General features: G+C 34.5%; 1 long non-coding RNA gene across 1 annotated transcript; it reads right to left on the bottom strand.

Moving 5' to 3' along the window:
- Positions 1-2,116: 2,116 nt before the first annotated feature.
- LOC111088336 lies at positions 2,117-11,949 on the bottom strand. The gene is made up of 3 exons (XR_002612879.1): positions 11,719-11,949; positions 6,594-6,860; positions 2,117-2,872 (listed from the first exon to the last, which is right to left on the bottom strand). It is a non-coding gene; the product is annotated as an uncharacterized LOC111088336 (long non-coding RNA).
- Between the last annotated feature and the right edge of the window lie 2,680 nt (positions 11,950-14,629).

The raw sequence follows: 14,629 nt of genomic DNA on the forward strand, positions 1-14,629 counted from the left end.
CACGGACTCTTGTCCTAAACCTAGCCCTGTAGACTTCTGACTGATTTTGGGTTCCGTACCTGAGTTCTAAGAGCCGCTACCAGTGCTCTATAGTTGTGTCTGTCGTCTGCTGACAACTGTCCAATTATTTCCAGTGGTTGTCCCTTCAAGCTAGTTGCCAGATATTCTGCTTTCTGCTCCTCTGTCCCTCCATTCATCTCTGCCAGTAGCTCAAATTGTGCTCTATATGCTTCCCACGGTGCCTTCCCATCGAACTCCTGTGGCTTCCTTCGCACTGGATCACTCCTAGTACTGGCATTCATATCTGGGACGTGACTTCTAACGGGACTGAATATGTCTGCATTATGGTTTAGCTGCAGGGTCTGGAAGGGGCTTGTCATTGTCTGGGGCTGATTAAGTCAATGGTCAATGTATCCTCCTTGTGTAAAAGACAATAGATTGTCCTTTAATGTATCTAATTCACTTTTAAATTTACTAATGTTTTCCATTTGTACATCTTGTTTCCTTTCTTGTTCCAGTCGCCACTGCTGTAGTCTCTCTTCTTGTTTCTGTTCTTGTTCTTCTTGTTTATTTTCTTTCTCCTCTAACAACTGCTGTAATTTCTCTTCTTCTTTATTTTCTTTCTCCTCCAACAACTGCTGTAATCTCTCTTCTTGTTTCTTTTCTCGTTCTTCTTGTTTCTTTTTTTTTCCTCCAACAACTGCTGTAATCTCTCTTGTTTATTTTGATGTTCGAGCTGTCATTGTTGTAGGTTTTCTTGCCACTGTTGTAATCTTTCTTCTTGATTATTTTCTTGTTCTTCTTGTTTCTTTTCTTTTTCCTCCAACAACTGCTGTAATTTCTCTTCTCATTCTTCTTGCTTCTTTTGCTGTTCTTGTATTGCTGTCATCAAATCTGCTAAGCTGTAGTTTGATTTGCCACCTCTCGTTTCCATCTTCTTCTTCTTTTTTTTTTTAAATTTTCTATCCCACTCTCTGACACCAATTTGTTACGCCTCCAGTCGTTAGTCAATTTTCCGTAACTTTGTTCCAACGAAACTTTAGCGACACAAGTTCTTTCTTAAATAAAACTGGTTTATACTTTCCGAATACAACTTTACAATACACTTAATTTCAACAGTCGCACTATAATTCTCAACGAACGTCTCACGTGCTCAAGTTCAATTACACACTCTCTGACTGTAGTTCAATTACTCACTACTACACACCTTGTCCCGTCACGTTGTGACCATCTTATATATACCACACTACCCCCAATCTAGTAATCTCCCGACAATTCACGAAGGTTCGAGAAAGAAGTGGTGTGATACTAGTCACGTGACCTCGCTGATGCAACAATATTTACATATGATGAGTGTGATGAGATTGACCCAATGTAAATTAACACCAGCATAAAACAACATCTGAAGTTATTATTTTCTTATCATTAAAATAGAAGTTTGGTCATTTTTGTTAGGTGAGTGACACTGTGATGAAAGTTGGTATCAACTTTACCAGAAGAGTCATTTTCTGTCTCTCTTTCTTCTCTGCAGCTTGCACAATATGTACTAATAATAATTTTCATGTGTCGAGTAATAATTCCTTCCTGCAGTCTTGCATCAGGAGAACAGAAATTATATATCCATTTAAACTGAACATAAAGGTTTTACAATATTTTTAATGTATGGATAGAACCAAGTAGAACTTTTAACTCACTCTGAGGCAAAAAATTGCAATTAATTGTCAGAAATGATATAGAATTTTTAAATAGCTTGCCAAACTTCGCTCATTTTTGTTTATATTCCTTACAAATTTAATTCAAGTAAGTTTATTTTGTACCAATAATTATATTATACTTTTATCTTATTTCTGCTACTCTATCTCTAATCTTGCACCAAGTTTTTTTCATTTTTACAAAATATTTTAGATTGTTTGGTCAAGAATAAGAGGTGCTTTGTTTACTTAAGATGGCTTGTAAAAGTAGTGTAATTTTACAACATAGAGCACTGTCAGTGCTGTTATAACCTGAATGCATTAGTTGACAGAAAAGTAAATTGAATTACTTTAGTGAGTTATCAGTAACTTTCATTTTATTATATATATACAATGTAATTTTGATTACAAGTGTTACTTATATTACATAACCAATATTTATAGGAGATACCTACTGAGCATGCAGGGTGCAACATTTTTAGATTATTAAACATTATTATGTAATAAATGTAAAACAAAAAGTAAAAGGTTTTGAATATTAGGTACAATTATAATGTAGGTTTTTAAATATTAGCCCATACTTATATTTCTAAAGTTTTAGCTTTTGTGTCTTCTTGGGGTATTCATAAAAATTCACAGTTCTTTCAAGACATTTGTAGTAATTCTGTATTAGCATATGTCTACGACCAACATCTTTGTCAAAAGTATTTTAAGCCAAGTTTAATGGTTAACATAGTGTCCCAAAGTAACTGAAGAGCTGGTGCTGCTGCACACACTGCCAAAACATTAAAGAAGTTTTGTTTCATGCTTCATCTTAAGGACAGAAACATCAGTTAAAGCATAAACATAATTATTATTATTATCATCAAATAAAAAGACAACTATACATAACATTTTCTGCAACTTTATGCTGCAGACTGAAAGATATTCATGCTGAATGGATTAACCACAGTGGAAATTCTGAGAAGAAACATTGTTTATATTTGCGTAGCAGTTTTATTAGAATGCACCTGAAGACAAAAGGCGGAAGACTTTCGAAACGTCATCCTCTACATTTGTAGGTTTCTACAACAGGCAGTTGCTGTCCATTTGAAATTTAGATTCATGCACCTCTTCATTTCCAAAATTCTCCAGAGAATGTATATTCATCAAGCTGTTGATAAAATAATTGGCCAGATATCCTAAAAATGCAAAAATTAGAATTAAGAAAAACTAAAAACATTAAGTAATTAATAATGTACAAAGTGTCAGGCGTAAAGCCCTAAAGGTTGTTTTCAGTAATGGTACATGTACTTAAACTAAAGTAACTTTTCAAAGTTTACATTTTATATTGTTTCATGTATATTATGCTCATGTTACACAATTCACAAATTCATTTTTATACAAGAAAATGATATAAAAACATTAATTTCAATAAATCTGTGTGGTTACTGTTTGTAGAATTGTAATTTAGCTGTTTATCAAAAAAACGTCTTTAGCAGTGACTAGAATATTAAATTATAAATGTGTCAGTATCATATATAATGTTACATCAGTAATAGTATACAGTGAAATCAAGTAGTAATAATCACTTATGACAGCATGATAGTCAGGTACAATAATGTCTAACTGAAAGTTATAAGTATTTGCAATACAACACTTGTTCCTGAAGTGTTAATGTTATGCAAAGAATAAAATTAACATAGTCAGCAAAGGTAAAATAAGTAAACACAATTGAAAAAATAAAATCTTTAATAAGAAATAGAAAACTATTTGGTCTTTACCTACACTGGGTGACTTTGATATTTGTTATTATGAACTCTATGACTACTGGAGCTGGAAAAAAACATGTCTCCACAAGATGAACACAGGAATAAACAGAATAATGACTCCACACTGTTAAGTCTAATCAAAGTCCTAATGTAGCATTATACATATTCAAGAGAGATAAACTCCAACTCTTACTAACTTCTTTAATTCTCTATACTAACTTGTGACATGAATATAACCTCAGTTCAGGAGGTCAAGAGGTAAATTGTGATAAGTTACATTCGTCTTGAGGATTAGTACAAGTCGACAACTTTGTAAATCTAGTTGTCGCTTACTAGATGCATAAAATTTGCATGAAAATTTACTTGAATATACTTAAATTAAAAGATATTATTTGTTACTTAAGAAAGAGTTAAATTAGCAGTTCCATAATGTTTTTGTTTTGTTTTTATAGTTAGGGGAATATGTTTGTGAAACTTAATGAATATTTCAATCAAAAGTATAAGCAAAAGTAAAGTCTGAACCTAAAAAATAGATATTAAAAGACCAAATTAGAAGTTATTAACAAGTCTTAACTTCCCGAAATCACATCCTTAGAGTACAAACACCATTATAGTTACATGAAGACAACAAAGAGAAACTTTATTCAACATGCAAAGACTCCATCAGGTAGATATAAGAAAATTAACTAAACTGAGCATAATTCAGTATAAAATTGAAACCAAGGCTTGCATGAAACAGACAGAAAATGAATTTAAAAAAACAATTTGACTAAGAAAAATTAGATGAAATGTACCAAGAAATAAATGGTTTACAATGAACTAAATAGAATTGTCAAACAAACATAATACAAGATAGTTGAAAGAAAAATTAAAATGGGTGCAGAACTATGCTGAAAATAGAATCAAGTAAAATAACGAAATATTTATCACACAATTAAAATACCAATCAGTTACAATTGAGACTAATAAACTTAAATAAAATGTAGGAAATAAATTAAATTACATAAAACATGGCATAAACTAAATGCAATGCAAAACAGAATAACATATGAAAAACTCAGTTGATAATCACAAAATCAAATCTAACAAATTTAACATAGTAGAAAATATATCAACTGATAATAAATGGAAGACTCTGTATACCCTTCTTGAGGCATACAACATGGATATGACAATTTTCTTGGGCCTACTGCTGGTATCTGTCACTTGGGGCTCTTTTTTGTTAGTTCAACTCAGCCTGTAGCCCATGGCTAGCTATGTCATCATCATCACTCCCACACTGCTGACAAGCTGAGTCCAACTAATAAGTTTTGGGCTAGTAGGTAGGGCATGTTTTGGAAGCTGTTTAGTAGGTGATACCGATAAGAGTGATCAAGGCTTCTCTACTTGCCTTGTAATGGCATTTCCTGATCTTGGAGGGGTGCATTTTATAGACCTGGTAGTATATTTTACAGTGTTTAGAATCTTAATGGCCTCCTTGAAGTGATAATATATGTCACTCAAACTTGTTATGGTAGACTGGAACTCTTCCACTGAACATGGGTGCCCATGACACCCTTTTGGAATATAACCCTTTGGCATGTGTTGATGTTATGTGACATTAACAAGACTGCAAGCTCTCTGGTCACTCCTGAACCCTGGAATCTTCTCTGATCACCATGTTCCCTGATGGGACAGCAGTAAGTTTACAGACTTACAATGCAAAGCTTCAGGGTTTGATTCCCCATGGTGGACAGAGCAGATAGCCCAATGTGGCTTTGATAAAACAAACTTTTAGGGCCTGGCATGGCCTGGTAGTTAAGGAGCTCAATTCATAATCTGTAAGTTGTAGGTTCAAATCCCTATCATTGAATGTGCTTTCCATTTCAGCCTGGGGGCACTATAATATGATTGTCAATCCCACTATTTATTGGTTAAAGAGTTAGCAGTGGGTGGTGTTGACTAGCTGCCTTCCCTCTAGTCTATCACTGCTAAATTAGGGATGGCTAGTACAGATAACCCTCAAGAAGCTTTGTGTGATATTCCAAATAAACCTGACCATCATAGGCTCATTCAGATAACTGGTCCAGATTGGACATCACTGTTAGGCTGAGCATAATTTTTGAATTCTCCCAGTGTTGGCAGCATCAGAAATAGATCTTCATACTCTTGCAAGAAGTCATCATTTATTGCAATAGGTTGATCAAGCTGGTTCACAGGTCACAAAATAATTGAACAATGTTCATGAATCATAGCGTTTTATATCAAAAAGTCAAAAATGAATATGCTAAGTCAAATCAACCTGTGATAGATCAGGAGTTCAGCAAGCAATGTAAGGTTGAATTCCATGACAAATTTACTCACAACCTAGTCTTCTCTAGGAAAATGCGTCCAAGACACAATTAAGTTTAAATCCTACATTTCACAGAATGAATGGTGAATGCACTCATCTCACTACTACAGAAAAAGTGTTTGTCCCAAGCATTAGTGAATGTCCAATCCACATAGTTTCTATGGGACAGTTCACATATACAGCTACATAAGGCAAACCATACCAATCCTTGGCATCAGGCTTACCAGTCAGTGGGTACAGCCATCTCATGTACACACAAGCTCTTGCAGCATTTTCTAGTTACCATAGAGGCAGAGCTCTGGTTCCAGTTGAGAAATGTGGAAAACTAAAAACCAGTACCTTACACCTTCATCTGCAATTAAGGCAACATCTTCACAGCCTGGGACTAAAACTCCTAATACAGAAAGTTTTGTAGTTTGTCAATTCACAACACCAACATTTCTTCTGAGAGAATTTAAATATAATCTGAATAAATTAATTGAATCATTTCTGATTTCATACATCCAGAGTGACAGTCATGTAATGAATGCAAAAGTAATGTCATTGCACTACAAATGCATATAGTTGACACAACATTCATGTATAACATCAATATTGTTCAGAAATTATATTGAAATATAACATTCATTAATATATTCGGTCTGAAAATAGCTCAGTTGCATATATTAAATATATTTCTAAATCAAATCTATTGTAAAAAACAATGGGTATATAATTTTTTTTATTCAGAATGAACAAGTAATTGTGATTTCATTTCATAAAGACTGAGTCATAAAATCTACAAATTTCCAGTTCCCTCAACTACAAAATATTCCTCACCAATGAAACTATAAGTCCACCACATTTCTCAGCTGGTTTGGTGAAGATTATCCAAGAACTCCAAGTCTTTCTCTCAATGTAAAATTACATATTTACAACTATCTTGTGTTCAGAGCCAAATTAAATAGTCTTGTCCATCATTATGAAAACACATAATACAACATGTTTTTCTCTTAGTGCAGTTTAAGCTAATCACTGTGGGCTGTGCCAAATGTATACATCTCGATATCTATGGCAACTTCTTCATTTGGTTGAAAATTTTTGTTCCTGGAAATAATTATGGAAATGCACAGGTAATACACAAATATATGAATCACAAACAATGGGTAATTCCAACTAAATAATCAAATCAATTTATACTTGATATAATATATTGCTACAGAAAATACAAAAGAACAGTCAATAAGTTGTATAATTTTTTGGTATTTTGTATTTGCTTGAAACAGAACAGTGCATCTTGATTTTATGCTTCCTTAAATTTATCAGTATATATGTTTATGAAATATAATATTCTTCCAAATGCCTTGTATTACTCCTAACAGTTCAGCTAGGTTGCTTGTTTACCATTTGACTATTTCAGTTTCAATATAGCCTTAAAAGTATTCACATTAGGACTGTAAACAGGCTAAGCCATGGGTGTGAGTGTTCTGACAGCCACTTCTTCTAGTTGTAACTGTCAGCAGTTAGGTGCTATCAGTTGTGCACATCTCCAATATCATAAGCAGAAATGCTACCCACACTTGTATTGTTCCCCCAGCATGCTTCACTAAAGATATTGTATATTGACCACAATACTATTTATTGGTTGTTGCTGAACAATTTGAAATAATCTGTAACGAGCATCATTCTCCAACTCTGTTCATCCCATTGTATGAAATCTGATGTCCAGTTCAGCCTTTTGGTTTGGTTGCCTCTCTTAAGGAATGGATTTTGATCAGTTACACATCAGTTGAGGCTACTTCATGCTGATGTGTGTCTTAATGTTCTCAAACTAACTTTCACACCTAAGCTAACTCATTTCTTATGGAATATTGCATATTGTAATAACATAACCTGAGTTATTTAAACTTGCTTTCGAAGAGTTAGGGCTTTCTACTTGGACTGGTTGTATTACCAACAGTACTAGTTTCATGTAACTTTTTCAGAGTTTCCTTACATATTCTGTATTGAAAAGTGATATTTCACCTCAATCTGTCTTGTGGAGTAGACTTCACCAGCCAAAACGTTGGTTTCCACACATTTGTCTTGTAGCATTTCTGTCCTGGGAGCCATGAATCCAATCATCACACTACCGCTGGGAAAGGTATAACTGCCTGTACTTTTATAAGCATTGTGTTTGTGTTTTATTGTTTGACAAGTTAGATGACATATAATCACAGTGTAAGTTGTACTGTGATGCATCCCATTTTCATAAAGAAGAGGTTATTCAGTGGCTAGTATGAAAACTAAAGTTAGCACCAATTATGCTTTCTCTGCATACTAAAGTGCATACTTGACCTTCATGCTCCATCTAAAGAGTTGGACTACAAATACAGTTTTCTTACAAAAACAAAAGTAAGTCCAATCATTATTAAGAAGAAATGCCTCTTTCTTTCATATTGGCAACTAAAAATTAATAACACTCATACACAGAGTTTAGGTTCACAAGGACAACAGCAAAATTACTTTCACTTCTAACACAGCTATCGGCCAACATTTCTATGTTTTGCCATTAGTATCATCTAGAGGTAACTACATAAAATCAAGATAAAATATAACTCAGACACAAATTGGTGAAGTTATAAAATTTTTCTCAGATTTATTGTCTATGTCAACTTATCATGCTATATTATAGTATAACTCCCTTACAGCACATTAGAAAGACCCTCAGGCACAATCTTTTATGGTGACATAACAAAAGATCATGTTGACTTATGTACAGGATTGCAAGTTCACACAAGAAGTTCTGCAGGCAAACGACTGCCAACATTTATCAGAAAAATTAAACTGAGTGCTCAGAAAGCAAGGACTGCAAAAGTCCTTTCAGCATATTGGTTTGTCAGAGCTCCAACTTATCATCCACAATGGTAACCAACCATCAGTTTCTTAGGATCTTATCTGACAACATCCATCCTAGTTGTGTATCTAGTAAGTATTACATGGGCTGTTCTGCAGAAATGGCAATTCCTGGATAGATTGAATGATTATTGCAAGACAATAGGCCAACCTCTCATCATCAAATATCACTTGATAGATCAAAAAGTATGGTTCAAAATAGGGTTGGCAATACTCTGAGATTACTGGCTCTGGTTACGGAATAGCTCCAGGCTACTTACAGCTCTAGAACTGCTCCACAATGATGCTCCAACTCTGGCTGACTTTACATTACTCTGGCTCTAGAGCAACAAATCCCTATGGCTAACTAGAATAGTATTTTTCATGACTTAGTTGTGTTGTTATTTAGAATTAAAACAATTCACAGGGTTAAATTGTAGGCCTATCATGGCCTGGTGGTTAGGGCACTTGGCTCGCAATTTGTAGGCTGTAGGTTCGAATCCTGTTACTGAACATGGTCATTTACATTTTCCTATACAGAAAATGTATTTCCAATAATACCTCATCTCACACTACCCTGCCCTTCCTCCCCACAATAACCAATGTTTGAGTTTGATGATCTTGCCAGTCTTGAAAAAAGTGAATAAGAAAAAATAAAAGGGAGCTTATATGTGGATCGGGTATAGAGGGCAATTTGACGTAGGTGGAGAGGATCATAAAATTAAAATTACTAGGGAGAACATAGTGGGGGTATAAAGACTGGAGCAAGTGAGATAGAATTCATACCAATGCTTAGATTGGCAAAGAAAATAACCATTCGTCGAAATAAAGCTAATGTGATAGGAGTATTATCGGAAATACATTTTTAGCATAGGAAAATTTAAACTTTCAATCTGAACTTGCTTGATGCTTATTGTAAATCCTGTGCTGTTCATTCTCCCTAGTCTCCTGTCCATTATGACTTTACTCATAAGTCTTCTCTTCCAATCTCAACTTCTTTGCAAGCTGTTTGTTAACCCTACTTAAATGCTTCCACAAAATCATATTTTTTTCTCATTAGTTCATGTTTCCCTCAAGCTAACATTGATTCTATACAACCTGACTCCCATTTCAATTCTGACTTATCTAATAATAATATCACTGAATCTCTGAATACCCTTGTCTTCTTCTGAACTTCATCTATCCCTGAATCTTATTTTATCATCATTCACCAATGCTTCTTCACATTTTAAAACCAGTACACTAACTTGCTCCTATTTTTCAATAAACTACTCTTCTTCCCTGATATTTATATAGAGCTTACCTCCTTGGGCTGCATGTTATTTGTTATTACCTTTCTTTACCTTTCTAATTGCTTCCTTTTGAATTTCTGGGCTATTGCTGTTGATGTTTGGTCTTGTTCTCCATGTTTTTTATTTATTCTTTTAAAAAGCATCTTCATTTGATGTTTCACTTTGCTGCATTTAACCTTTTATTCTATTCCCATAATTTTTACTTGTTTCCATTTCATCTATATGACAGGGGACAAATAAACATTTTCTTAAATCTCTGACCACCTTTGGGTTTACCCCTTAAACACACACCAAGGGGGAAGAAGGTGCAAAGGGAATATAGACATTCTGTTATCATCTGTTCACTTGAAAACCAAATAAACAGCAGTAAGCCAAAGACTTTTTAGTTCTACTGTAGTTTAACAATTAATTCTAATGGTTAGAAAACAATAATATGTTGACCACCACTTGACAAGAATATTGTTACATCTCCGTTCGTTAGTTAATTTTCCGTAAAAATTCTTTCCGAAGAAACTTTACCGATACAAGTCCTTTCTTAAATAAAACTAGTTTATTCTTTCTGAATACAACTTTGCGATACACTTAATTTCAACAGTCGTGCTATAACAAACGCTATAATTCATAATGAACGTCTCACATGCTCAACTCAACAATACTCTGTCTGCAGTCCAATTATACAGCATTACATTGTTGCTCTCACGTCTTGACCGTCCTATATATAAAAGAATACCGAAATCTAGTAACCTCCCGAGGATTCACAAAGCTTCGAGAATATGACGTGTTACTAGCGTCACGTGACCTCCGCTGTCGTAACAATATTATCAACATAAGATCAGATACTTTTTTGAGAATTACAGTGACTATTACATTGAAACAAACTTTAAAGAGTATTGTATTCTCATATTCAATGAATTCCCTTAATAGTAATCCAGTGGGATATGCAAAATAATCAAGAGATTGTGGCATTCGCATGAGAAGCTGAGTTCCATGCAGATATTAAATAGACACATCTTATAATGGGAGGATAGATCAGGAAAATTGTGAAATAATTCTATATTTAACTAAATGACTGAGATTAAGCTTTGAAAATAAACAGACTGAACTTGTGATGTATTCGACCAACTTTGACATATGGATGTCAAACTTGGACACTCACTAAACAGCTTAACTCAATATTGCAGACAACACTAAGAACAATGAAAAGACAGATGTTAAAGATCAAGCTACAGGATGAAATTCTGTGCTCTAGGATCAGAAGAAATACTGGGGTAAGAGATATCTCCAAGTATATTGCAGTGTCAAAAGAGAAATGGGCTGGACACATCTGTCGATTAATAGACAACAGATTGATGAAAAGAATCACAGAATGGCAGCCTCGCAGAGGGAAGAGATCAAGAGGTAGACCACACAAAAGATGGCATGATGACATCACAGAGAAAGAGGGCATCACATGGCCAAGGAAAGCAGCAGATAGACAGACTTGAACATCTTTGGCAGAGAGCTACGCCTCGCAGTGGGCGGACACAGCCTAGAAAGAATGAATGAATGAACTTGTGATGTAAAATTAAACCAATATTTTTATTATTGCAAACCAAAGAAACACAATGTACATTCTTGTATAGGTGTTGAACAGTCTCCTCCTACAGGACCTGCAAATCAGTCAATTGTTTTTTCCCCCAAGATATCTTTCTGTTGACCTATTCATTGTGATAAACACATAGAACTGATGTGAACTTATTGCTCCATAATAACAGGAAACGTTGGATCTACCCAATTATTTGATATGAATTATCACATACCTGGTTTCTCTCTTACAAAACGGTTAAAGGTGTAACCTCAAGGTATCATCCACATTGCTATTGTTGACCTGTTCTACACAATTGGTAAAGTTGAAGCAATATTCTTATGGGCAAAATATATACTATCTACTAGAGAACAAAGGTAACTTGGATGAAACAACTCAATGATTTTCTGGACCATGTATTAATGCAAAAACTGCATAAAATCTTAACTAAATCAAAAATTTTGAACATTTGTATAATAGAAGAAGGTAGAAAACATATAATATACCTGCATACTACAGTAACACTTTTACTCCCTTCTCTATTTCAGATTTATCCTCAAACCAACAATCAAATTTATTTTTAAACACAGGACACAGTTAAAAAGTGTATTTACTTTCCTTCATTCCTAATAAAGTATTAATTTAAACATTTACATATATACACATAATCAAACCTATTAATAGAAAATGCAAGTACACATATCAAAATACCATTTATCAAAGAAATACATATATAAAAACACTTTAACACAGATTAACTCTTCTTCCATAGAAGGGATAGTTTAATGTACTACACACAAAAACAAAAAATGAAAACCCTTTAATATGGATCAATTTAAATACTGTTAGATATTTAGAAAAATTATTTTAGCAATGAAATACATACTACAAAATTCGTAAAAGGAAACGTGAAACATTTTGCAAACAATAACATATAAACCAATCTCAATTTATACAAAATAATAATGATAAAAATAATAAACTCTTTGACATAAAATACAATAATAATCCAAGAAGTGCACCACAGAAATATTGTTAGACACCAACTATTTTAAAATTTAAAACCAATACGAAAAATTAATACATCAGAAGTCATAGAAAAACATATACCCAAACTTTTAACAAAGAAATACAATACATTAATCTATAAATTTACATAAAAATACTCTCTAATGAAGAAACAAAACATTTGTATCACATAATTAAAAGCCATTTAGCAATGGTACTATAGTTACAGCTATAACCTCATGCAATGCAAAAATCATAATCTCAATATACAATGCAACAGCAGATCCTTTAGCAATGAAATATAAAGTTGCAACTACAAAAACAAAGCCTCAGTGTAACATGATTGCAAATAATCAACACCAAAAATAAATACTTTAAGTTTAAGATGGATGTTACAGATTCATACAAGAAAATCATTTTTTTTCAAAACTATTCATTTGCTAAACATTTTTTATAACTTTCAGTGCTAACTGAAGGATGGAAACAATTTTCAGTGAATATGACAAATGTCACAGGTTTAAAGTCAGTTTTGTAACCTGTGATGTTCATAGACCCTTGGACAAGGGGCAAGCTAAAATGTCGGGTAGAATATATATTTATCTGAAGTTGTTTATCATCTTCATTGAAAACATTTGCTTAACCTAATTCAAACTAAAAATTTATACATATAGTCCCCCTTGTGAGATAGTGGTCAGTTTATAGACTTACAGAGCCAAAGCCCAGAATTTGATTCCTCACAATAGACACAGCAGACAACCAAATGTTGCTTTGTTGTAAAAGAAAAACAAACAAAATTATATATATAATGCAGCATCACAAAAAACATTTATATATATTGTTGCGTCAGCGAGGTCACGTGACTCGATCTCTCGAACCTTCGGGAGATTACTAGATATAGGGTAGGCTGGTATATATAAGAGGGTGACAACGTGACGGAACAATAATGTGTGTAGGTAGTGAGGAGCCAGTGTAGAAGGAATATTACCAACAAGTCAGCCTCAAGGAGACCAGTAGTGGTTGGTGTTGAGCGACGCCCACCATCCCCCATCATGAAAGTCCCAACAGCTAGGTGTAAAATGCCAAGCACACACAGTGTCTATGTGACAGGAAAGCTGGATGGCCAAAGGTGTAACTTTGTCATAGTCTCTGCGTCTCAGCAAACCCTTGTGAGCATCAAGGTGTTAGATCATGAAGGAGTACCAGAAGCCATACAGAGCTTTATGGTGTGAGAGGACATTCTACAAGATTGTGGGGACCAGTGTGGGTAACTATTGAGCTCATGGGCATAAAGGACAGACAGAAAGTATACTTGGCTGACATTGAAGACGAATGCATATTAGGATTGGACTATCTACTACCAAGGAAATTTGTAATTGATTTTGATAAAATGACGTTTGGTAATAACAAAGGCCAAGTTCCGGTAACTGTTAAAATAGAGGTTGAGCTGATTGGGTGCCATTGGGCTGAAGTCAAGCCGACTGAAAGAGTCGATAATGGTGAAGTGGAACCAAATATAGATATCAAGGCAGAACAGGAGAAAGACCAAGATTTGAAGCCAATGATTGATTTTCTAAAAGCGGGTGTTGTGTGCCCTGCTTGGGAGAAGGTGTCTAGTCTAAACCCTGTGACAAAGCACTATTGGGCACAATGGTACGGAGATGGGAAACTACCGATGGGAAAGTGACGACTTGGCAAACAGTTATACCGGGGAAGTTACGGGAAGTTATGTTGCGTCAACCCCATGATAGTTTGACAGGAGGACATCTCGAAATTAAGAAGATATTGAGTCACATACGACAAAGATTTTGTTAGATAGGTATAAGGCGAGATGTGGAAGAATGGTGCCGAACATGCAGTACATGTAGTGCTAAAAGGGGACCCAAGCGTAAGGGACACTCACCTTATGAAGAGTTGCCTGAGAATATGTCAGAGTTTGTGGAAGTGTTATCGGAAAGGATGGATGATATTCACCATCAAGTGCGTTCAAAGTTGAAAACGTCTGCTGACTCGATGAAGTTAACTTATGATAAGAGATCTACTGAAGTCAGCTTTGTACCAGGAGACAAGGTATTGTTGCGTCATCGAGATCACGTGACAATTCTCACGCTCTCTTGTTTCTAGAACTATCCCGTATCTTG

This window comes from Limulus polyphemus, unplaced genomic scaffold, assembly GCF_000517525.1.
Source record: "Limulus polyphemus unplaced genomic scaffold, Limulus_polyphemus-2.1.2 Scaffold3561, whole genome shotgun sequence".
Taxonomy (NCBI): domain Eukaryota; kingdom Metazoa; phylum Arthropoda; class Merostomata; order Xiphosura; family Limulidae; genus Limulus; species Limulus polyphemus.